The sequence below is a fragment of the Triticum aestivum genome, chromosome 6B, assembly GCF_018294505.1.
Source record: "Triticum aestivum cultivar Chinese Spring chromosome 6B, IWGSC CS RefSeq v2.1, whole genome shotgun sequence".
NCBI lineage: Eukaryota > Viridiplantae > Streptophyta > Magnoliopsida > Poales > Poaceae > Triticum > Triticum aestivum.
In genome coordinates this window covers 639437441-639461720 of record NC_057810.1, presented here as the reverse complement: position 1 = coordinate 639461720, position 24280 = coordinate 639437441, and positions in this window count along the sequence as shown.

Here is a 24280-nt window from a genome sequence, read left to right as displayed (position 1 = left end):
TAATCATTTCAGCAAAGCGGTCAAAATCCTCATCATCCTTTTTTTTGGATGGCTTAGGAGGATAAGGCATGGGTTTCTGAACCCATGGTTCTCTTTCTTTACCGTGCTTCCTAGCAACAAAGTCTCTCTTAACATAACATTGATTCTTTGATTGTGGGTTATCAGGATCAATAGCAAGTTCAATCTCTACATCATTATTGTTACTTGGTTGAGCATCAACATGAACATCATCATTAACATTATCACTAGGTTCATGTTCATTACCAGATTGTGTTTCAGCATTAGAAATAGAAATATCTGGGATTCTCAGGTGTGTCAATAACAGATTCACTGGAAGCATGCAAAGTCCTATCATTTTTCTTTTTCTTTTTCTTAGAAGGACTAGGTGCATCAACATTAGTTCTTTAAGAATCTTGCTCAGCTCTCTTAGGATGGCCCTCGGGATACAAAGGATCTTGGGTCATTTTACCACCTCTAGACATAACTCTAAAGACATTATCATTGTTCTTATTATTTAATTCATTGAGCAAATCGTCTTATGCCTTAAGTACCTGTTCTACTTGAGTGGTAACCATAGATGCATGTTTACTAATAAGATTAAGATCACATTTAACTCTAGACATATAATCACTCAAGTGTTCAACCATATAAGCATTGCGTTTCAATTGTCTACCAACATAAGCATTGAAGTTCTCCTGTTTAACAATAAAATTATCAAACTCATCTAAGCAGTGACAAGCAAACTTAGTAGATGGGATTTCACACTTATCAAATCTATAGAGAGAATTTATATTTACTACATGTGTCAGGATATCAAGACCATGTATTTCTTCAATAGGTGGTAAATTCTTAACATCTTCAGCTTTAATACCTTTTTCTTTCATAGATTTCTTTGTCTCTTGCATATCTTGAGGACTGAGAAATAAAATACCCCTTTTCTTCGGAGTTGGCTTAGGAGTTGGTTCAGGAAGTGTCCAATCATTATCATTACTCAATATATTATTCAATAGCAATTCAGCTTACTCAACAGTCCTTTTCTTGAAAACATAACCAGCACAACTATCCAGGTGGTCTCTGGAAGCATCGGTTAGTCCATTATAAAAGATATCAAGTATTTATTTTTCTTGAGAGGATGATCAGCCAAAGCATTAAGTAATCGGAGAAGCCTCCCCTAAGCTTGTGGGAGACTTTCTTCTTCAAGATGCACAAAATTAAATATTTCCCTTAAGGCAGCTTGTTTCTTATGAGCGGGAAAATATTTTGCAGAGAAGTAATAAATCATATCCTGGGGACTACACACACAACCAGGAGCAAGAGAGTTAACCATATCCTAGCATCACCCTTTAATGAGAAAGAAAACAATTTAAGAATATAGTAATAGCGATTTTTTCCTCATGAGTGAACATGGTGGCTATATCATTCAGTTTAGTAAGATGTGCCACATCAGTTTCAAATTCATAGCCATGGAAAGGATCAGATTCAACCAAAAGTGATTAACTTCGGATCAACAGAGAATTCATAATCCTTATCAGTCACAAAGATAGGTGAAGTAGCAAAAGCAGGGTCATATTTCATTCTAGCATTCAAAGACTTTTCTTTCAGATTAGCTTACAGTTTCTTAAGATCATATCTATCATTGAGAGCAAAAAGGTCTCTAGCAGTTTCTTCATCCATAACATAACCCTCAGGCACAACAGGCAATTCATATCTAGGGGAGAATATTCATCATCACTTTCGTTAATATCATCAGTTTCAGTAATTTCATTCTCTCTAACCCTAGCAAGTTGTTCATCCAGAAATTCACCTAATTGCACATTATTATCTAGCAGAGAAGTAGTATCATCATAAGCATCATGCATAGAAGAAGTGGCATCATCAATAACATGCGACATATCAGAATCAATAGCATGTGTAGGTGTCGCAAGTTTACTCAAATAAGAAGGTGAATCAAGTCTAGAGCTAGATGGTTGTTCCTTACCTCCCCTCGTAGTTGAGGGAAAAATCTTGGTTCTTTCATCTTTCAAATTCATCATAGTGATCAACAAATATAAATCCCAAGTGACTCAAAGAATAGAGTTATGCTCCCCGGCAACGGCGCTAGAAAAAGGTCTTGATAACTCACAAGTACAGGGGATCACAACAGTTTCCGAGGGTAGAGTATTCAACCCAAATTTATTGATTCAACACAAGGGGAGCCGAAGAATATTCTCAAGTATTAGTAGTTGAGTTGTCAATTCAACCACACTTGAAAGACTTAATATCTGCAGCAAATTATTTAGTGGCAAAGTAGTATGAAAGTAACGGTAACGGTGGCAAAAGTAACAGTAGCAGTTTTGTAGCAATAAAGTGGCAACGGAGAAGTAACTAAGCAAGGATCAATATGAAACAAGCTCATAGGAAATGGATCAATGATGGATAATTATGTTGGATGTAATTCATCATGCAACAGTTATAACATAGGGTGACAGAAGGCACAGATGGCTCTCCTCCTCCCCCATCCCACCTGCTCCCCCCTCCCACCTGCTTCCTCTCTACCATGGATCTAACCACGAATTATCACCATGGAAGGCCTATTGCATTGGGATTTCAATCCCTATCTTGTAGTAGCAGATCAGATACGTCGACAGTTTGGAGAAACAGTCCACTTTTCTCCTTCTCACAGCACCAAGGAGTTTTTCTTGGTGGTTTCATTCTCTTCGGCCTCTTTTCCTCTCTCTAAAGATTCTATGAGTGTGGCCTTGCAATGCTGTATTGGTGGGCATCCTAAGGGGCTTAAGGTTTATAAGCTCAATGACAGATCTTTTCGTTTCTCTATGGCCGATAACAAAGTGGGTCATTTCATACATGGCCTCAAAGATCGTATTTGGCCGGATTTTGTCTGTCATTTTCATCTTTTCAATGGTCGTTTCAATGGGTACAGGCATTTTGATCAGCAATGGCACGCTGATGAGCATTTGGAGCCCATCGCTGCTCGAAGACCTATGGCCATCAGATACAACAAACCGGTCTTTCAGGAAACGTCAATCAGTTCTACTTCTGCTAAGGAGCTTAGCAAGTTTGATCTAATTCCCCTTGCCTCCATGGATTTTCATGACAAGAACAGCAAGGAAGCCTCATGTTCTTCCTCATCACCCTCGTGTATGGCTGGGCCGACAGTGGAGGAGAACATCACGGATCCCATGCATGTGGATATTCATTGCGCCTCAGACATTTCAGGATCCTCTGAGCATTCAATTGTGATTGGCAGTTTTTGGTTTTTAAATATTATGGATTATCCACAATTGCTGCAAAGCCTCCTTACCTCTGCTCTAAAGGTATGCCCCACCGCATTCATCCTAGCCCCCGACACGATCTAAATCTCATATTGCTGATTTGTCGCGTGCGGGATATTCTCAAAAGGAAGTTTCGGATATTGCCAAAAATTGGGGCCTGCTATGTGCTAAATGCTTACAATGTGGTCATCACAAGAATCTTTGCCATGCACGGCTTATTTGCCTTATGTGCTCTGCACAGGGACATAAATGCTTTTAATTGTCCTACCAAAACAAGGCCTATGAATTCACATAGCTCATTTATGGATCCTAATCTTCAAAATCCGGCTGCGGCTGACCAGCCTAGGCATCAAATCAACAACCCCCCTTCAATCACTCAAACTTGCCCCCTCCCCACTTCCCCGATCAGCCGCCCAACCTCAACCATATGATGTAGCATCTGTGGTTACTATGGACACCTGGCCACCTCTTGTTGGCGGCGGCGATGGGCCCAGCGGTGGCAATGGAGACAAAAAACCCTCCCCTCCGTCCCGGACTACAAGCATTCCCCCTCCCAGCCCACCCCACTTCCCAATGAAGTAGAGCCCTCTGCTCTAGCTGCTCCACCACCAACCACTGCTCTGATCGCCCGCATCGCGCCTTCCACCGTCCCCACTACCATGGCCAACTATCCGGTGAACCCCATCCCCTTTCTGCCAATCGGCTGGTCGGTAGAACCAGAGCCGGCTGATCGGAAGGTGCGCGCCGACATAGCCGTCAACCCCATCCCACCGCTCAACAACAGCTTCCTCGCCATTGCGGAAGCAAGCAGATTCGTGTTGATGCATCTCCGGGAGGGCCTCTGTGAAACCATTGAAGGTCTTCTGCATGAATCTGGGATGCATACTACTGAAGCTTCTGACCACCCACTGGGTATCGGTATATTTGCGTTTGCCAACTCCTTCATCAGAGATACTGCGGTCAATACTACTTTCCAGCTTGACGATGAGGATTTGGTAATCTCCTTTGTTAGACATAATGCTGCTATGAATATGCGCAATACCACCTATGGACCAGAGGTTTGGTTGATGTACATTGGATTTCCTTATGATTATCAGACAGATTTTATCTACAACATTCTGTGGATGATTATGGTCGTCTTGTTTCCTGGAACAATCCCAATATTGATCGTAGTGTGGTGCTGATCAAGGTTAGAGTTTTCCACATGCACTTGATTCCCAAGAGCATTGTGGTTCACCAGTTAGGTGGTGATCGTGCTTGCTGGATGGCTATTGTGTTTATCCTTAGGGGAGCATATTGGAATGCCCATGATCCTGAAGTCCCCCCTGTAGATGAGGACCCACCGCTTGCCAGTGGTGTTGCCCACCCCATGTTTGGAGAGGGCCTCACTACAGAAAATCTTTAGCAGTAGCAGCTACAGAATTGGCTGATACAGAATGGTATTGGAAATGAGAATGGCCCCCCATAATGCTGGTCATCAAGATGCTCCTCAACACGCTCAGTGGGAGGCATGGCCTGAACGTCCTGTTGCTCAACTGCCCGCAGCATTGGTTAACTTTCAGGCATGGTTAGCAGCACAGGGCCTGCGTGTTCAAGATGGTATTCTACTTGAGGACAATATTTCTCACAGTCTTAACTCTGCCTGGGACTCTAGCTCCACTGGCAGCACAAATGCTTCAACACAAATTGTTGCTGCTCCTATCAATACCATGTATGTGGTTCCTGCTAGACATGAAGTGGTTTCTGTGGACATAGTTGTTTCTGCTGACAATCTGCATGTAAGCATATCTGTGCAAGGTAATGATCTGGCTAATATCCTTACCAATGACATAATTCCTCGCAACACTTTTACTGCTTATCTCTCAAGCTCCATCATGAGTGTGATTGTTGCTTATGGTCCTTGGAGTTCTGGCTATGGTCTGCCGCCACTTGATCTGCAAATTGTGGCCCCTGTCACTGGGTTTCAAGTGGGTAATGCTCATAATGTGCTTTCAGTGTGCTTCTCCCCACGCATTCTGAATTCGCCTCCTAGGCTATCCTCTGTCCGGATTTTTGAAATTTTGACTGAAGATGCCACCATGCCTAAAGAGATTATCCTCCAACCTCTTGATAATGTTGTTGCGGAGAGATCAAATGGACTTTCCACTGATGATGTTACTATGCCTGCTCTGCCAGTCCTGCCTAACCAACAGGAACCAGCTGACTCTATTGTTGTTGGCTCTATTGATGTTGGAAATGTTGGCATTCTTGCTCAGCAGGAGGAGGGAACTGGTTTGGCGCCAAATGATGATTCAAACTTTGGCCTCATGTGCTGCCCCAGCATGGTGAGGCGTCTGATTTGGGCCTGGCCCAGGTGTTACCCATGGCCCCAGGCCCGTCTCCTGCTTGCACACGCTGCTCCAAGTTTTAGGTGCCCTTGGTTAATACTGAAGTTCGACGCAGTACCCGCTCCACTCGCCATGATGGCTTCAGAGTCCCGCAGATTTCAGGCCAAGACAGATTCCACCTGTTGTACCAAGCTCTTCGACTGATGTCGTTGATCAGGCTCCACCACCTACACCTCTCCGCATCATGCAGGATATTGGCATCAACCGTTGCGCTATCCCACCATCCGAGCTGACTGATGATGTGCTCCTGGCAGCTGCAGCTCCTGGAGATCTCACCGGGGCTGAGGGGGAGGGCTCTTGCTCCTTGGAGTAATTTTTTGGTTTTTGTTATGCCTCTTTTGCGTAACTGGAATGTTCTATGCTAGAATATTCATGGCTTAAATTGGACAAAAAAAACTCCTGGCTCTTTCCAATGCCATCTCTGTTAGTAGATGCGCCATAGTTTGCCTGCAGGAAACTACGAAACCTCTTATCGATCTAGCTTTTATGAAAACTTGTTTCCCTAAGAGATTCGATAAGTTTTCTTTTGTTACTTCTCGAGGTGCTTTGGGTGGTATCCTTACTATTTGGAATCACCCCATTTTTATTGGTGTTGTGGCCATCTCTAATGACTTTGTTTGGGTATCAAGTTCACTAGTATGCTTTCAGCTCAGTCCTGGACCTTATATTACATTTATGGCCCATGCACGGGTCCGGCTCGTGATGATTTCACCCAATGGTTGTATGGCATGGCTATTCATTCCACTGACAATTGCTTGTTCCTTGGTGACTTTAATTTCATTCGTGGCCCTGAGAACTGTAATAAGCCTAGAGGTGATCTTAATGACATGTGCACTTTCAATGACATTATACATAAGCACAACCTAATTGAAATACCACTCAAGGGCCGTTTGTATACTTGGAGCAATATGCAACAAGATCCTTTACTTGAGCAACTAGACTGGTTCTTTACCTCGTTGCACTAGACTCACGTTTACCCCAACACAATTGTTAAACCTCTTTGCAAGCCTATTTCGGACCATACTCCTTGTGTTGTAAGCATTGAAACAAAAATTACACGTGCCAAACTATTCAGATTTGAAGATTATTGGTTGCTTCACCCTGGCTTCATGGATGTTGTCAAAAAAGTTTGGGCTCAGCCTACCAACTCTTCCAATGCGGCCATGGTGCTCTTGTTGAATTTCGGGTTCAGGCAGACCCTTAAGGTATGAACTCTAGGGTGCGCGCGGAGATCACTCCCCCTACCGGATCATGTCTCGTCGCCTCGCAAAGGATCTAGACTACACGAAGAAGAACAAAAGGGACGCAAGGTTTATACTAGTTCGGGCCACCATTGTGGTGTAATACCCTACTCTAGTTTGTGGTGTGGTGGATTGCCTCAGGGGCCGATGATGAACAATACAAAGGAAGAACTGCCTCGCGAGGGGAGGAGTTCTTATGGAGGGGATGCCTCTAGGGAAGGATTGAATCCGGGATCCCTTTCTACTGTGGTGGCTAGCCCTATTTATAGAGCGAGGCCCTGGTCCTCTTCCCAAATATTGAGTGGGAAGGGAACCAACAATTGGCCATTTTGAAGGGGAACATCTAGTACACTTATCCTGACTAAAGTTGGTCCTCGCCTGCCAAAGACTCTGATGATGACGCTGGCTTGCGCTCCACGATGACCTCCATCCTGCCGTTCAGCTGGTCTTGGTCTGGTTGCACCGAAATGGTTGCCTTTGCTTGATACCCTTGCCTGCGCTTGCCCCCTTTGCACCAAAGAGGAAACAAGGACTCTGCGCAGGCCGGCGCCCGCCTGGCGCCCGCCTGGCTTCGGTCATCATGGCTTGCATCATGGGCACCTCGTGAGGTGCCCCGCCTTGATCTCTCCGCCTCCTCGCGAGCCAGCCTAACCTGCACCTGAGGAAGCTTCCTGTCGTCTGCCCCGCGAGGCTTGGCCCCTCGTGAGGGACTTGAGCTTGTGTTGACGAAGATGGGCCGCACTGGTCCACTCCTTGATCCATGCCGCAGGCCGCAGGCAGGCAAGTCTGGGTACCCCCGTCCCCAGAACGCCGACAGTAGCCCTCGGGCCTAAGGCGCGCCCGGACTTGGCTTAGCAGAGAAGCGAAGGGGCAAGTGCGAAGCGCCGCGGGCCCCAACAGCCTGCGGCCTTGGGCTCCGTCTGGCGGTTGATTGGACGTGGGCGTCCCCGCTTCCCCATGCTGCCTCAGCAACCGTACGACTTGACAAGTCTGTGCATGCAAAACGGGTCATGATTACCTGTGATCGTGGAGGCCGACGGTTGGCCTCCTCCAGCTATATGTACGGAACAGCGCGAGCCCTTCCAGTCCATCCCTTCCTACTACTCTCCTTCTTCTTCTTCCTCGCCCTCGCTCCACCTTCGAGATCCCGTCGTCAATCTTGACAGCCTGCTGGAGCCCGCGAGTGGCGAGCTTGCCACTTCCACTGTTGAGGCAGTGAAGGGTCGAGCGGAAGCCCTGCTGGCGAAGTTCCGCGCCTTCAGCACCAAGCCAGGGCGAGATGCCGCCAACCCTGGGGCTCCGCGAGGTGAATCCGCCCAGCGCAACTCCACCACCAGCGATGGCACCGCCGGAAAGTGACCCCTTCGCAGCTCATGTCCTGTTTTAGTTCCTGCAACATGCATCATGCCTCGTGGAGGCGTTTAAAATTGTGTTTGCGTTGTGAAAACAACCTATGGACTGTAATATTTGCTTTTGAATTCCTTGAGATTTGCACTTTTCCTTCCTACTTGCTTGTGTTCTACGTCGGCAGAGCCCGGCCCCGTGCATACCTCAGCCGCCGTTAGCCCCGACCAGAAACTAGGACGGGACCAAGGAGTGAGGGGCTACGTGACCAGTTAGGCTCCTGAGTCGCGATGCTCAGGAGTCCCCCTTGACGCGTGAACAACAAGTAGGGAGGGGAGGTGTAGGAGTGGATCTACCGTTCTATGTCGGCAGGGCCCGGGCCCGCGCATACCTCAACCGCCATTAGCCTTTCGGAACTAAGGGGTGAGGGGCTACGTGACCAGTTAGGCTCCTGAGTTGCGATGTTCGGGAGTCCCCCTTGACGCGCGAGCAACAAGTAGGGAGGGGAGGTGTAGGAGTGGATCTACCGTTCTACGTCGGCAGGGCCCGGCCCCGCGCATACCTCAACCGCCATTAGCCTTTCGGAACTAAGGGGTGAGGGGCTACGTGACCAGTTAGGCTCCTGAGTCGCGATGCTCAGGAGTCCCCCTTGACGTTCAAACGGCCTTCGTATCTTGGCTTCGCTCGGGGAGGGGCGCGCGACGAACCAGGCCCGAGGGGCCTGGCTGGGTGGCGTGCGCCTGGGCGTGACCCAGGCGTAGCCCCCGTGCCCAGCCCCCTCGTGCGGCACTCCCGAGGGGAGGCGGTATGATAGGGCTGAACACTGAGCTCTGGGCTCCCCGAGGTTGAAACGGCTGGGGGCCACCCTCAGTTGTTTATCACCAGCGCGAAGCATAGCGCTTCCGGATGTGTACGGGCATAGCCGCTCCTCGGCAGTGTTGTCAGCCAGCGCGGAGCATGGTGCTTCCACTGGTGCATGGGAGGGGGCTCCCCTCCGGGAGGAGCCCCCGGGGCGTGTACAGCCCCGCCCTGACACGTGGCTGGCACGGTAGGGCTTGACAAGGTGTATCTGGGCACCCGTGAGCCAGTGCGGGACTCACGGGGCCCTACCTCAAGGCGGGTTGCGACTGGCTCTGGGCCTTTGTTTGTAATGTGCTCCTGCAAATTTGGTTAGATGCTGACACTCTACGTCCTCAGGTCCCGGCCCTCGAGCGAGCTCAGCCGTCGCTGGTACGCCAGGTCGCGATGTCGTGGACAAGGCCAGGAGGTGAGCGCTGGAGAGCCAGTAAGAGTCCATGAGTCGCGATGCTCAGGTACCCCCCCCCCTTTTAACGTGCAAGCGGCTAGCATGAGGGAAGAAGGGTGCCGCCACAGGCATCAAGTAATTATCATGGCGGGTCAAATGCACGACCTGAATAAACGCGAGAGAGATACACGCCGCTGGGTCAGGCCCGAGCGGCTTGGGGATAATGCAGCCCAAGGGGTGCCCCCAACAAAGTAACCTAAAGACATGAACAAAAGGGATACATGCCGCAGGAATGGACCCACACGGCCTGGGAATGATGCACCCTGGGGGTGCTCCCAGCTGAAAATGAAACTCGAAGGATGTCACCTGATGATGTTGGAGATGAAGGAATGCTAAAGTAGTGGGCGATGTGCGCTGTGGAAGCCGATCCTCACGAGCCCCCAGGCCCAGGAGCCTCGAGAAGCTCCGGAGGCGCTGGCGGCTCCTCGAGGACCTTCTCCATCTCCGCCAGGACCGCGGAATGCCTGGCCTCCTGAGCCTCCAGAATGCTCCTCATGAGCCGCTGAAGCGCAGCAGCTACGTTCGGCAGGCCGAAAGGCATGCGAACATAGCTGTGGGGTGGACCTTCGCAACGTCCCACGCGTGAGGGCCGAAGCTCTCCTGAGAGGCGGCTCGGTTGAGCCCTGGTACGTCGATGCAGACGCGCAGCCCACCGTCCTTGCCTGGATGGGGAGCTACGGCGGGTAAGCGGCGGCTTCCACTCATGACTCTTGACTCATGCAGCTCCTGGATGATCTCGCTGACGAACTCCAGAGGTTTTGGTCCCCCTTGCCTTGCTCCTTCCTGAGGAAACTTGCTTTGAAGCACGCCTCCTAGTGGTGCCCGAGTGCCTCCCTCGTGATCTTGGCAAAGTCAATGGCCCTCTAGGAGAGAGCCCCCGAGCCTTGCCCGAGGAGGGCGCCGGGCGCGCCTTCCTATGCGACAGAAGGAGGCGCCCCTTGAACGGGCGCGAATCCTGAGGGGCCTCCATCCCGAGGGTTCGGACCAGGCGATGTCTTCTTCTTCTTAGGGACTGCCTCGGGAAGTCTTCCGCTCCTGTGATCTGGGTTTTCGATTGACACAGCCTGAAAAGCACGCTCCACAGAACACACTGCATCCCTCTCCTCACAAGGCACTGTGATGACTCCACCGCTTCCTGGCATCTTGAGGACATTGTAGCCATGATGAGTCACTGCCATGAACTTGGCCAGGGCTGGGTACCTGAGGATGGCATTGTATGGCAGGCGAATATGGGCGATGTCAAAGTCAATGAGCTCGGTGCGGTAGTTGTCGCGCTGCCCAAAGGTGACAGGAAGGCGGACTTGCCCTATCGGAACAGTGGAACCATCAGTGACTCCTGAGAAAGGCTTGGTTGGATGTAGCTGATTGTATGGCACTTGGAGATTGTTTAACGTCTCGATGGACAGGACGTTGAGTCCTGCTCTGCCATCGATGAGGGTCCTGGTGACTTGCACATTGCTGGTGATTGGGGAACAAAGCATTGGGAGGACTCCGGCCGTGGTAGCGCACTTGAGCTGATCCACTGAGTTGAACGTGATGGCGCATGCTGACCACCTGAGACGGCGCGTGGCCTCAAGCTTGGGAAGGACTGCATTCACCTCATGAGCAAACTGTTTGAAGATGCGTTGAGAGGCTGGGGCCAGAGCGCTGCCCAAGATGCAAGCGATTGCGTGTGGCTCTTGGAAGCCCCCAGCCCCTTCGTCTTGATGATGGTCTTCATTCCTCCTTGGCTGTGGTGGCAGAGGAGGGAGGCCTGCGTTGCCTTGTGGGCGACCCTCACGAGGCTGATCCCTCCAACCTCCCTCGCGAGGCTGGTCCTGCCAGCGGTCCTCGCGAGGTCGGTCTCGCCACCCTTGGCGAGGGCCATGGTCTTCCCATCGTCCTCCACCTCTTCCTCCTCCTCAGCCATAGCCCCGGTCGTTGCGCTCGGGGCGTCGGCTAGCACGCACATCTCGCATGGCCCTGAGCTCTTGGCATTTGTTGTTGTTGTGGGTGTGGAGGTCGTGGTACACGCAGTACCGGCTGCCCTTGGATGACTCAGGCTGATCCCTGCCTTGCTTGGTGTCCGGTTCTGCTGCAAGAACGGCAGCCCCCTTGTGCTTCATGTCCTTAACCTTGGGCTTCTTCTCTTCTGGATCGGCAGCCGGAAGCTTGAGGAGGGAAAGGCGCCCCTCCTCAGCTCTGGCGCACTTGGTCGCCAAGTTGAAGAGCTCTAGGGATGTGCACAGGTCTTCATGGATTGCTAACTCCTCTTTCATCTTGATTTCACGCATGCCGTCGGAGAAGGCTGAGATGATGGCCTCCTCGGTCACCCTGGGGATCTTGAGGCGAGCGTTGTTGAAGCGCTGGATGTACTTTTGCAGGGTCTCTCCTGGCTGCTGCTTGATGCGGCGCAGGTCGCTCATGGCCGGGGGCCGGTCGCGAGTGCCTTGGAAGTTGGCGATGAAGCGGGTGCGCATCTCGTCCCAGGAAGAAATCGTGCCAGGAGCCAGGTTCAGGAGCCAGGTGCGGGCTCCGTCCTTGAGCACCATAGGGAACCAGTTCGCCTTGACCTGCTCGTCCCCGTTGGCGGCTTCGATGCCCAGCTCGTAGAGCTGGAGGAACTCCGCAGGGTCAGCCGTGTCGTCGTAGCGCGGGGGCAGATCTGGCTTGAACTTGCCTGGCCAGGCCACACTGCGCAGCTCGGCGGTGAAGGCACGGCAGCCTGCAGTGGCCACAGGAGACCTTTGGTGACGAAGAGCTTGATCTTGGAGGTCTCCGCGCGCTGCTGCCAGGAGCAGCGCGGGGTCTTGGCTCGCTGGAGCAGGAGCGCGGTTGTGACGGGCTGGTGCGGGGAGCACACGGGCAGCTTCTTGAGGACGAGGGATCTCTTGGCAACTCTTCTCTTGCTGCGCGGGCGCCGGACGGAGCGGGTCCCGTCCAGGGGCCGCGTGCCTTGGGGCCAAGGCGCCTGCTTGAGGGGGAGGCGGCTGAGGCGCCTCCGGAGCTGCGTTGCCCATGCAGGGCGGGTGGCGATGCAGCGAGAGGGATGGTGCAGGGGAGCCCCCAGCGGCGCTGACGAGCTCGGTGATGCGGGCGAGCCACTCGCCGTAGAGGTCGTCGACGGGACGGTAGTGCAGGAGCTCTCGCGCCAGGAGCAGCGCAGTGTGCGCGTCCGCAGGAGCGCGACGGGCGTGGGACGATGAACCGGCTGGAGTCAGCAATGTTGTGGCCGTGCGGCCTTCTCACCGCACGGAAGGATGCAGGGATGACGCCTGCTGCTCGTTCCCCGCCGGGCCGGTGGCGGCGTGGATGGCAGGCAACGGGGAACGACAGGGAGGCCCTCCGACGGGGGCCATCTGGGCAACATGGGCCGCGAGGGCAGCCCGGCGCTCGGCGCGGGCTCGACGAGCGTCAGACATGGATGCGACGGACGGCGAAACGCAAGACGGTGGAAGGCTGATTCCGGCGCACCCCTACCTGGCGCGCCAAATGTCGGATTTCGGGTTCCGGCAGACCCTTAAGGTTCGAACTCTGGGGTGCGCGCGGAGATCATTCCCCCTACCGGCTCGCGTCTCGTCGCCTCGCAAAGGATCTAGACTACATGAAGAAGAACACAAGGGACGCAAGGTTTATACTAGTTCAGACCATCATTGTGGTGTAATACCCTACTCTAGTTTGTGGTGTGGTGGATTGCCTTAGGGGCCGATGATGAACAATACAAAGGAAGAACTGCCCCGCGAGGGGAGGAGTTCTTGTGGAGGGGATGCCTCTCGGGAAGGATTGAATCCGGGATCCCTTTCTACTGTGGTGGCTAGCCCTATTTATAGAGCGAGGCCCTGGTCCTCTTCCCAAATATTAAGCTGGAAGGGCGCTAACAATTGGCCATTTTGAAGGGGAACATCTAGTACACTTATCCTGACTAAAGTTGGTCCTCGCCTGCCAAAGACTCTGATGATGACGCCGGCTTGGGCTCCATGATGACCTCCATCCTGTTGTTCTGCTGGTCTTGGTCTTGTTGCACCGAAATGTTTGCCTTTGCTTGATACCCTTGCCTGCGCTTGCCCCCTTTGCACCAAAGAGGAAACAAGGACTCTGCGCAGGCCAGCGCCCGCCTGGCTTCGGTCGTCATGGCTTGCGTCATGGGCACCTCATGAGGTGCCCCGCCTTGATCTCTCCGCCTCCTCGCGAGCCAGCCTGACGAGGCTGCGCCTGAGGAAGCTTCCTGTCGTCTGCCCCGCGAGGCTTGGCCCCTCGCGAGGGTCTTGAGCTTGTGTTGACGAAGATGGGCCGCACCGGGCCACTCCTTGAGCCACGCCGTAGGCCGCAGGCAGGCAAGTCTGGGTACCCCCGTTCCCAGAACACCGACAACTCTGCCGCAAATTCAAGTTGCTACGTCAAGAGCTAAAGGTGTGGAGTAAGAATATCTCTAGGCTCTCGGTGGCAATTGAAAACACAAACAAAACTCTCACTGAGATGGATGATCTCGAATACCTAAGACCTCTCACTATTCGTGAATGCAACTTTCGTCAGATCATCAAAAATCACCTCCTCAAATTGCTGGATTATTAGAAGCAGTATTGGAAGAAGCGATGCACCATCCGCTGGGTCAAGTTTGGAGATGAAAACACTAAATTCTTCCAAGCAGTTTCCATAGAATGTTACAGAAAAAACAATGTGGCTATCCTCCAAACCACTGACAGACTGATGGTGGAGGATCATACGGGCAAAGCAGCTCTCCTGTTCCATGCATACACTAATAGACTTGGCACTTCCAACCCAACACAGATGCGTTTTGATCTTCCTACCCTAAATCAGCCGACTACCAATCTTTACCACCTCACGTCTCCATTCACAAAGGAAGAGATTGTCTTGGTAGTCAAAGAAATGCCTGCTGACCGTGCTCTAGGCCCTGATGGTTTTAGCGGCTTATTTCTCAAAGCTTACTGGCAAATTATCAAGGAGGACTTCTATACGCTTTGCACTCAATTCCATGCAGGTGATCTTAATCTACGAAGCATAAATGATGGCCTAATCACTCTCATTCCCAAGAATGGATCCCCCACCACAGTCAATGACTACCGACCGATCACTTTTCTCAATTGCTGCCTTAAGCTAATCGTCTACAAAAAGTCATTTTGTGCATCATTCATCGCAACCAATATGGTTTTATCAAAGGGCGCTCCATCCAAGACTGCTTGGCTTGGACATTTCAATATATCCATCAATGCCAAGCCTCCAAGAGGCAGATTATTCTACTAAAGTTAGACTTCGCTAAAGCCTTCGACACAATTGAGCATGAAGCAATGATCAACATTATGAAACATATGGGCTTCAATGAGAAATGGTTGTATTGGATTAGGACAATTTTCTCTTCGGGACGTTCCTCCATTCTTCTCAATTGTGTGCCAGGCTGACAATTTCACTGCCGCTGTGGTGTTCGGCAGGGGGCCCCCTCTCCCCTCTCATCTTTGTCATCGCTATTGATCTTCTACAATCAGCTATTAATGATGCCTTCAGGAGAGGTCTAATAAACCTCCCCTTCCCCTCCAATGGGAATATTGATTACCCTATCGTCCAATAAGTAGATGACACGATCCTTCTCATGCTTGCCTGCCCTTGCCAAGCTGCGATCATCAGAAACATACTGTCCAACTATGCTCAGTCCATTGGCTTGAAGATAAACTTCCACAAGTCCACATTAATCCCCATCAACTTGGATTCTGAAATGGCTTCTGATATTTCTTCGATTTTTCGATGCTCAATTGGTTCTATGCCCTTCACTTACCTTGGTCTGCCCCTCGGCACCTCCCGACCAACGCTTCATGATTTCATGCCACTTGTCAGCAATGTGGAATGGAGCCTATCATCCAAGCTCTTGCTTATGTCTTATGCTGGGAAACTTACATTGCTCAACACCACAGTCACGTCTCTGCTCATTTATGCAATGTGTATGTGATAACCCACAAGGGGATCTATCGTAGTCCTTTCGATAAGTAAGAGTGTCGAACCCAACAAGGAGCAGAAGGAAATGACAAGCGGTTTTCAGTAAGGTATTCTCTGCAAGCACTGAAATTGTAGGTAACAGATAGTTTTGTGATAAGATAATTTGTAATGGGTAACAAGCAATGAAAGTAAATAAAGTGTAGCAAGGTGGCCCAATCCTTTTTATAGCAAAGGACAAGCCTGGACAATTTCTTATAATGAGAAAAGTGCTCTCGAGGACACATGGGAATTATCGTCAAGCTAGTTTTCATCACGCTCATATGATTCGCGTTCGGTACTTTGATAATTTGATATGTGGGTGCACCGGTGCTTGGGTACTGCCCTTTATTGGACAAGCATCCCACTTATGATTAACCCCTATTTCAAGCATCCGCAACTACAAAATAAGTATTAAGGTAAACCTAACCATAGCATGAAACTAGTGGATCCAAATCGGCCCCTTACGAACCAACGCATAAACTAGGGTTTAGGCTTCTGTCACTCTAGCAACCCATCATCTACTTATTAATTACCAATGCCTTCCTCTAGGACCAAATAATGGTGAAGTGTCATGTAGTCGACGTTCACATAACACCACTAGAGGAGAGACAACATACATCTCATCAAAATATCAAACGAATACCAAATTCACATGACTACTAATAGCAAGACTTCACCCATGTCATCAGGAACAAACGTAACTACTTACAAAGCATATTCATGTTCATGATCAGAGGAGTATTAGTATGCATTAAGGATATGAACATATGATCTTCCACCAAGTAAACCAATTAGCATCAACTACAAGGAGTAATCAACACTACTAGCAACCCACAGGTACCAATTTGTGGTTTTGATACAAGATTGGATACAAGAGATGAACTAGGGTTTTGAGAGGAGATTGTGCTGGTGAAGATGTTGATGGAGATTGGGCCCCTACCGATGAGAGGATCGTTGGTGATGACGTTGGTGATGATTTCCCCCTCCCGGAGGGAAGTTTCCCCAGCAGAACAGCTTCGCCAGAGCCCTAGATTAGTTCCGCCAAGGTTCCGCCTCGTGGCGGCGGAGTTACGTCTCGTGAGCTTGCCTCTGATTTTTTTTCCAGGGTAAAAGCCTTCATATAGCAGAAGATGGGCACCGGAGGGCCACCAGGGGGCCCAGGAGACAGGGGGCGCGCCTAGTAGGGGGGGACGCCCCCCACCCTCCTGGCCTGGGTGTGGGCCCCCTCAGGTATTTTCTTCGCTCAATAATTCTTATTAATTCCAAAAGTAACTTCCATGGAGTTTCAGGATTTTTGGAGCTGTGCAGAATAGGTTTCCAATATTTGCTCCTTTTCCAGCCAAAATTCCAGCTGCCGGCATTCTCCCTCTTCATGATAAACCTTCTAAAATAAGATAGAATAGACATAAGTATTGTGACATAACGTGTAATAACAGCCCATAATGCAATAAATATTGATATAAAAGCATGATGCAAAATGGACGTATCAACTCCCCCAAGCTTAGACCTCGCTTGTCCTCAAGCGGAAGCCGAAATCGAAAAATATGTCCACATGTTTAGAGATAGAGGTGTCGATAAAAATAAAATATGGACATGGGGGCATCATGATCATTCTTATAACAGCAACATATATAGATTTTGTCATATGATTTCTTATGCTCAAGTAACAATTTGTTCACAATGTCAAGTAAGGAACATAAACTTCATTGGGAACTAACAAACTATAATCTCAGTCATTGATACAATTGGAATTTATCATAACATCAGAAAGAGTCAAGAATAGAGCTTTTCAGCAAGTCCACATACTCAACTATCATATAGTCTTCTACAATTGCTAACACTCATGCAATACTTATGGTTATGAAGTTTTAATCGGACACTGAGAAAGATACGGGCTTATTGTGTTGCCTCCCAATGTATTCACCTTTGGGTGATGTCAACAATAATAGTTCATGCTAGCTTACATCCAATTGGATATATATATATATATATATATATATATATATATATATATATATATATATATATATATATCAAGATCGTTCCAACATGAGGTGCTTGCCAAAGGATAAAATGAAAAAGGGAAAGGTGAAGATCACCTTGACTCTTGCATAAAGTAAAAGACATAAAGTAAAAGATAGGCCCTTAATAGAGGGAACCAAAGGTTGTCATATGCTTTTAGGGTTGGATGAAAAAATCTTAATGCAAAAGAACGTCACTTTATATTGCCACTTGTGATATGAACCTTTATTATGCAGTCCGTCGCTTTTATTACTTCTACATCACACGATCGTATAAAGCTTATTTTCTTTGCACTAATAAGTCATACATATTTAGAGAGCAATTTTTATTGCTTGCAACATGACAACTTACTTGAAGGATCTTACTCAATCCATATGTAGGTATGGTGGACTCTCATGGCAAAACTGGGTTTAAGGATATTTGGAAGCACAAGTAGTATCTCTACTTGGTGCAAGGAATTTGGCTAGCATGAGGGGGGAAGGCAAGCTCAACATGTTGGGAAGATCCATGACAATATACTTTAACTGAGATGTGAGAAAACATAAACCATTACGTTGTCTTCCTTGTCCAACATCAACTCTTTAGCATGTCATACTTAATGAGTGCTCACAATCATAAAAGATGTCCAAGATAGTATATTTATATGTGAAAACCTCTCTTTCCTTATTACTTCCTATTAATTGCAACGATGATCAAAACTACGTTTATCAACTCTCAACAACTTTTATGCCTCATACTCTTTATATGTGAAGTCATTACTATCCATAAGATCAATATGAACTCTTTTATTTCTTTTTATTCTTTCTATTTTCTCAAGATCATAGCAGGATAGCAAAGCCCTCGACTCAACACTAATCTTTATTATAGATAGCTCATGGACTCGATTACATAGAGAGATCACAAAGCAAAAATCAAAACCAATTCATACCAAAACTTCAATCTACTAGATCAAGATATTACTAAAGGGATCGAACTAAGTAAAACGGTAAAGATAGGAGTGTGATGGTGATACGGTACCGGGCCACCTCCCCCAAGCTCGGAAGTTCCCAAGGGAAGTGCCCATACCCATGTGATTATGTCCTCGGAGGTGGTGAAGGAGTTGTTGATGATGTAGGCTTGTCGTCCATCTTCCAAGGCATAGGCTCACCATCATAGAAGGATGATCGAGTCTCCGGGATCCTCAAATCTACAGCCAAACTCATCCTCTTGAATCTATATTCATACTCACAGTTTTGGTTTTGCAGGTCATAGGTTAGGGCTTGGAGGTGCTCGATTTTCTCTTGAAGCTTGAAGATGGTCTCCCTAATGATCTTGGCATCCAACTTGTGGTTGTTGGTGAACTCCGTGATCATCATCTGGTTGGCGTTGAGTCCTTGTTCCACCATCCCTTGGCACTTGAAAACTTGTTGCTCCATGGCTTCGAGCTATGTCTCCACGCTTCCGGTATGCCTTGGTCCCTCAACATCGCAAATGTGCAGCACCCCATCACGCATCTCAATGGTTTGAGGGTGTTGCAGCACCTCCGCGAGATAGGGATGGATAACCCGATCGAAAAACATGTCCTTGGGAGCGTTTGGAGACGTCATGGTGCTCTAGATCTGTAACAGAAATAGCTCGAAACAAAGGCAGAAGATTTTTGCGCGATACGGTGGTCAAAACCTTCGGGAGAATATATAACGAATTTTTAATGACCAAAAGAAGTAACGTGCAAGAAAACGGAGTCTGGGAGGCACACGAGGTGCCCACGAGACAGGGGGGGCGCGCCCAGTAGGGGTGGGCATGCCCTCCACCCTCGTGGAGGCCTCGTGTCCTTCCCGGATTACTTCTTGCTTTCCAAAATTCTTAAATATTCCAAAACGGAGCAAAATTGCCATTAGAACTGTTTTGGAGTCGGTTTACTTACCGTACCACATACCTATTCATTTTTGGAGTTTGAAACATTCTGGAAAGTGGCCCTTATGTATTCCTCCGGGTTTATAGGATTACCTTAGATATAATGTTTGATTCTTTGACTGTTCACCACCCTCGGACTTGTGCCTTCGAAGTTGTTGATTTTTATGGCACCGGAACGATAGACCTCCTCGATAACGTAAGGAACTTCCCACTTAGAGAGAAGTTTGCCTGCAAAAAATCTTAAACGAGAGTTGAATAGCAACACATAATCACCAACGTTAAACTCACACTTTTGTATTCTTTTGTCATGCCATCTTTTAACTTTTTCTTTGAATAGTTTGGCATTCTCATAGGCTTGGGTTCTCCATTCATCAAGTGAGCTAATGTCAAATAACCTCTTCTCATCGGCAAGTTTGAAGTCATAGTTGAGCTCTTTAATGGCCCAATATGCCTTATGTTCAAGTTCAAGAGGTAAGTGACATGCTTTTCCATAAACCATCTTGTACGGAGACATACCCATATGATTTTTATATATGCAGTTCTATAGGCCCATAATGCATCATCAACTTTCTTGGACCAATTCTTTCTAGATCTATTAACAGTCTTTTGCAAAATTAATTTGAGCTATCTATTGCTCAACTCTACTTGACCACTAGACTCTGGGTGATAAGGAGATGCAATTCTATGATTAACATCATACTTAGCAAGCATTTTATGAAAAGCACCATAAATAAAATGTGAACCACCATCAGTCATAAGATATCTAGGGACTCCAAACCTCGGAAAAATGACTTCTTTAAGCATCTTAATAGAGGTGTTATGATCAGCACTACTAGTTGGGATAGCTTCTACCCACTTAGTAACGTAATCAACAGCAACTAAAATATGTGTATATCCATTAGAGGCAGGAAACGGTCCCATATAATCAAAGCCCCAAACATCAAATGGTTCAATAACAAGAGAATAATTCATAGGCATTTCTTGATGTCTACTAATATTACCAATTCTTTGACATTCATCACAAGACAAAACAAACTTATAGGCATCTTTGAAGATAGTAGGCCAATAAAAACCGGATTGCAATACCTTATGTGCAGTTCTATCTCCAGCGTGGTGTCCTCCATATGGTTCAGAGTGACACTTGCGTAGGATATGTTCCTGTTCATGCTCAGGTACACAACATCTAATAACACCATCTACTTCTTCTTTATAAAGGTGTGGGTCATCCCAGAATTAATGTCTTAAATCATAAAAGAACTTTTTCTTTTACTGGTATGTTAAACTAGGTGGTATAAATTTAGCAACAATGTAATTAGCATAATCAGCATACCATGGAGCAGTACGAGAAGCATTAATGACCGCTAATTGTTCATCAGGAATGCTATCATCAATAGGTAGTGGGTCATCAAGAACATTCTCTAACCTAGACAAGTTGTCTGCAACGGGGTTCTCATCGCCTTTTCTATCAATAATATGCAAATCAAATTCTTGGAGCAAGAGAACCCAATCTAATAAGTCTAGGCTTAGCATCTTTCTTTTCCATAAGATATCTAATAGAAGCATGATCAGTGTGAATAGTAACTTTAGAATCAACAATGTAAGGTCTGAACTTATCACATGCAAATACGACTGCTAAGAACTCTTTTTCAGTAGTGGCATAATTTCTCTAGGCAGTATCAAGAGTTTTACTAGCATACTGGATAACATTCAATTTCTTATCAACTCTTTGCCCTAGAACAGCACCTACAGCATAATCACTAGCATCAAACATAATTTAAGGGTAAATTCCAATCAGGTGGCTGAACAATAGGTGTAGTGATCAAAGCTTTATTAAGTATTTCAAATGCTTCTACACAATCATCATCAAAGACAAAAGGAATATCTTTTTGCAATAAATTAGTCAGAGGCCTAGATATTTTGGAAAAGTCCTTAATGAACCTCCTATAAAAACCGGCATGACCAAGGAAACTTCTTATACCTTTTATGTCCTTGGGACATGGCATCTTTTCAATAGCATCAACTTTAGCTCTATCCACTTCAATATCTCTCTCAGAAATCTTATGCCCCAAGACGATGCCTTCATTAACCATCAAGTGGCACTTTTCCCAATTCAAGACGAGACTAGTGTCTTCACATCTCTGCAAAACTCGATCAAGGTTGCTCAAGCAATCATGAAAAGAGGATCCATAAATGGAGAAGTCATCCATGAATACCTCACAAATCTTTTCACAAAAGTCAGAGAATATATCCATCATGCATCTTTGAAAGGTAGCAGGTGCATTAAATAAACCAAAAGGCATACATCTATAAGCTAAAGTATCGAAAGGGCAAGTAAAAGTAGTTTTTGATTGATCCTCCGCTGACACAGGTATTTGAGAAAATCAGAATAACCATCTAGAAAGCAGAAATGTGTGTGTTTGGATAGTCTTTCTAGCATTTGATCAATAAAAGGTAAAGGGTAATGATCTTTCTTAGTAGCTTTATTTAATTTACGGAAATCAATTACCATCCTATAACCTGTAATAATTCTTTGCGGGATTAATTCATCTTTATCATTAGGAACAACAGTAATACCTCCCTTCTTAGGAACGCAATGGACATGACTTACCCAATCACTATCAGCAACGGGATAAATTATACCTGCCTCAAGGAGTTGTAGTATCTCCTTTCTTACCACTTCTTTCATCTTAGGATTTAACCGGCGTTGAGGATCTCTAACTGGTTTGGCATCTTTCTCCACTTTTATTTTGTGTTGGCACAGAGTGGGACTAATGCCCTTAAGATCATCCAGAGTATATCCAATAGCAGCACGGTGCTTCTTTAGAGTTTTCAATAATCTGTCTTCTTCTTGCTCTGAAAGGTTAGTACTAATAATAACAGGATATATCTTCTTTTCATCAATATAAGCATATTTGAGATTATCAGGTAATGGTTTGAGCTCAAACACGGGATCACCCTTGGGTGGAGGAGGATCCCCTAGGATTTCAACAGGTAAGTTGTGTTTCAGAATAGGACCCTGTTGAAGAAATACTTCATCTATTTCCCTTCTTCCATTCATAAACATATTATTTTCATGGTCTAGAAAATATTGTTCTAACGGATCAGTAGGAGGCACGGCAACACAAGCAAGACCAATAATTTCATCCTTACTAGGTGATTCTTTATCATGGGGTTGTCTACGAAACTTAGCAAAATTAAACTCATGAGACATATCCCCTAAGCCAATTGTAACAATATCCTTTTCACAATCAATCCTAGCAATAACAGTATTCAAGAAGGGTCTACCAAATATAATGGGACAAAAGTCATCTTGTGGGGAACGAAGAACAAGAAAATCAGCAGGATATTTATCTTTCCCACACAAGACTTCGACATCTCTAACAATCCCAGATGGCTTAATAGTATCTCTATTGGCAAGCTTAACTGTAACATCAATATCTTCCATTTCAGCGGGTGCAATATCATGCATAATTTCGTTATATAAGGAAAAAGGTATTGCACTAGCACTAGCACCCATATCACATAAGCCATGATAACAATGATCTCCTATTTTAACATAAATAACAGGCATGCCTACAACAGGTCTATGTATCTTAGCATCGGGTCTAGCAATATTAGCAGTTTCACCACAGAAGTAAATAACATGCCCATCTATATTATCATCCAAGAGATCTTTAACCATAGCAATACTAGGATCAACTTTACTCATAACAGAAGGAGAATCTAGTGCAGAGCTAGATGGCAGTTCCTTACCTCCCCTCGTAGTTGAGGGATAAATCTTGGTTCTTTCGTCTTTCAAGTTCCTCATAGTGACCAGCAGATATAAATCCCAAGTGACTCAAAGAATAGAGTTATGCTCCTCGGCAACGCCGCCAGAAAATAGTCTTGATGACCCACAAGTATAGAGGATCGCAACAGTTTTCGAGAGTAGAGTATTCAACCCAAATTTATTGATTCGACACAAGGGGAGCCAAAGAATATTCTCAAGTATTAGCAGTTGAGTTGTCAATTCAACCACACCTCGATAACTTGTATCTGTAGCAAAGTATTTAGTAGCAAAGTAGTATGATAGTAATGGTAACAGTGGCAAAAGTAAAGATAGCAGTTTTGTAGTGATTGTAACAGTAGCAACGGAAAAGTAAATAAGCGAAGCACAATATATGAAAAGCTCGTAGGCATTGGATCAGTGATGGATAATTATGTCAGATGCGATTCCTCATGTAATAGTTATAACATAGCGTGACACAGAACTAGCTTCAATTCATCAATGTAATGTAGGCATGTATTTCGAATATAGTCATACGTGCTTATGGAAAAGAACTTGCATGGCATCTTTTGTCCTACCCTCCCGTGGCAGCGGGGTCCTAGTGGAAACTAAGGGATATTAAGGCCTCCTTTTAATAGAGAACCAGACCAAAGCATTAACACATAGTGAATACATGAACTCCTCAAACCACGGTCATCACTGAGAAGTATCCCGATTATTGTCACTTTGGGGTTGTCGGATCATAACACACAATAGGTGACTATAGACTTGCAAGATAGGATCAACAACTCACATATATTCATGAAAACATAATAGGTTCAGATCTGAAATCATGGCACTCGGGCCCTAGTGACAAGCATTAAGCATAGCAAAGTCATAGCAACATCAATCTCAGAAATAGTGGATACTACGAATCAAACCCTAACAAAACTTACTCGATTACATGGTAAATATCATCCAACCCATCACCATCCAGCAAGCCTACAATGGAATTACTCACACGCGGTGGTGAGCATCATGAAATTGGTGATGGAGGATGGTTGATGATGACGACGGCGACGAATCCCCCTCTCCGGAGCCCCGAA